This window comes from Balaenoptera ricei, chromosome 5, assembly GCF_028023285.1.
Source record: "Balaenoptera ricei isolate mBalRic1 chromosome 5, mBalRic1.hap2, whole genome shotgun sequence".
Lineage (NCBI taxonomy): Eukaryota > Metazoa > Chordata > Mammalia > Artiodactyla > Balaenopteridae > Balaenoptera > Balaenoptera ricei.
Genome location: NC_082643.1, coordinates 110,741,471 through 110,744,008, shown reverse-complemented (window position 1 = coordinate 110,744,008; position 2,538 = coordinate 110,741,471). Strand labels below are relative to the sequence as shown.

General features: G+C 41.3%; 1 non-coding gene across 1 annotated transcript; it reads right to left on the bottom strand.

Annotated features, from left to right (window-relative positions):
- Nucleotides 1-1,358: 1,358 nt before the first annotated feature.
- Nucleotides 1,359-1,469, bottom strand: LOC132366811 (U5 spliceosomal RNA). Its single transcript, XR_009503534.1, has one exon. It is a non-coding gene; the product is annotated as a U5 spliceosomal RNA (small nuclear RNA).
- Between the last annotated feature and the right edge of the window lie 1,069 nt (nucleotides 1,470-2,538).

Genomic DNA, 2,538 nt, shown 5'->3' with positions numbered 1-2,538 from the left:
TATAGGACTAGGGGATTTATTACAGGGAATAGACATTATGCAGTTGTGGCAGCTGGTGACTAAATTTCTGTAAGGCTGCTGCCCCTCTGTCTGGTGGTGGTCTGAAGTTGTGGTCAGCTGTTAGAAAGAAAAGCTGGACCCAAAGCAAAGGATGAAAAAATAGAATGTGAGAGGACATGCTGGACCCATGAGGACAAACTTCTGTCTCTCATTTTCTCCAACCTTGACAATGCAGGTCCTTTATAGAAGTAGTGAGAGACAGACTCTGAGAAGCAGAAGGAGAGCCAGTAGGAGCTGGTGGAGCTCTAGGCGCAGTTGCTGCCCCTTCCCAGCAAGCCGAGCCAGCAGATTGGTGATGGAGTTCACAACCTCCAGGGATACCTGGAACCCACATTGAGCTTCACATTTGCAGCTTCACTTCAGCCTTTCAAATCTCACAAAAACTTCTCTTTTGGCCATGTCTACACCAGAAACATACAGGGAAGGGATTCTGGGAAACGTAGTTCTAGCTTAGTTATGTTAACATTAGTACAAACCTCCATAAAGTTCTTCTTTCCTCCAATAATACAAAACACTTCCTGCGGCTGCTGTGAATGTCTCTGCGTTGCACGGGTTGGGTGGACTTTTGAGATGTAATTGGCTTTTGGCAACCAAAAAATGCCTTCTTTGGAGATAGTTACCTAAGAGCGGATCTTTTCATTGTTTAGATATTTACTGATCTTTGATTGTTTCCTTTTTCTTGCAGTAACTGAGATGACACATTTTGCATAAAGTGCCTCAACAGGTAATTGATCTATTTCTACTTTTATGTAAGTTTGTATGGAAGGTATTTTTAAAGAATATTGCTGTGGTTAGAGCTACACTGAGTGTTTTGGCTTAGAATGTTCTGTTATGAGGAAACAATTTGAGTACTGTTTTACTGATCAAGACCTAGCTGCAAGGGTCTTTTAATTCCTAGTACTGTTACAACTCTCTCTAAGCAAGAAAAAGTAGGTGAATCAATAATGCTTAGACCCTCCCTCCTATAAGCAGATCTGAGTAGGAAATGAGCCAGTGAGAAGTAAACTCAGCATTTTAAAAAAATATTCACTTATTTATTTGTTTATCTATTTAGGCTGCGCTGGGTCTTAGTTGCCGCATGTGGGCTTCTTAGTTGCCGCATGTGGGCTTCTTAGTTGCGGCATGCATGCGGGATCCAGTTCGACTGAAACCGGGCACCCTATTTGTACACAGATTCCCAGAAAATCCTACTTGCTTTAATATACACACATATGTTAAAAAACTAGCAAAAACCAGCAAGTAGCTTTGCTATTAGAAGCAAAAAACGCAATACTTCTTTCGTTTGGACATCAGTAAGTAGCCTTGCCAGGGCAAGGCCTCAAAAAGTTGCTGTGAGCCTCACTTGTTCCTCTCCATGGAAGTCTTTAGTAAAAGGCGAAAGATTTATTCGATCTGAAGAGAAATTGATATGACAGGAGGAGATGGAGCAGTGAGGAACAGGCCCTGGCAGGCGTGCAAGGGGCGTGTGCCTTGGTTTCAAGGCAGAGTGGATGCAGTTGGTATACCATGACCCTTTTATTTGAATGTTAACGATGCAGAAATCCAACCTGACCTCTGAATTTTCACTAGACCAGAGCCTTAGCATCAGGGCTATCAAATCATGGTCCCTAAAGTGTCATCTTCATGGTATCTACTATAGGAGAAGACAGCTGGGACAAAGGTTGAGAAAATGGGGGGAGAACAATAGTGTCACTTCTTATTTTGTCTGCAGAACCCATTTCACTTTTTTAAAGTATCTGCTGTTGAGTGCTCACTTTGATCTGCCCTCCTGCGTGGTTAGGAGGACTCAGATTAGCTCTTCCCCGTCCTTAATTTCTCTAGCTAGCTCAGAGGTATTTGGAACAAGATTGCACTGAGAGCACTTATTACTGAGTTTTGATCTGTTACTCTGAGACGACCTTACGGATTTCAATTGTTACTGTGAGAGAATGTTCTGGATTCAGTTGTTACTCTGAGAGAACATTCCAGATTTGAACACTGGAAGCTTTCTTCAAAACTGTGTTGATTTCCATTATGATGTCATCATTCTTTCATTGAGAAAAACATAGAATAATGAGAAAACGTGGCATAATAGAAAACACACGGGAAATTGAGTCTTGGCTCCTAATAGCTTTATGACTTTTACTGATTCTGGGAATTGGTTTCCTTATTTGTAAAGCTGGTTGCACTAATTATTGCTGTGGAAGTAGATTCGGTGAGAAGGTGAAAATTATCTAAAAGAAATATGGTCCAAAAATGTGGTTTATTCCTTCCAAGCGTACTTGTGTTTTACCTCTGTCTGGTGCTCTGCTGGTTGAGAAGCAGCATGATCTGAAAAAGAATCGCTTTCTTCTTCAGCACTCCACAGCTTCCCATCTTCATTCATCTCTTAAGCCTAACACTATCAATATGTGTATCACTGCCCCTTATCTCCACTTACCTGATTCTACTTGTGGGGAAGAAGAAAACTGAATGGCAAAAATAAAATTATAAAGTCAT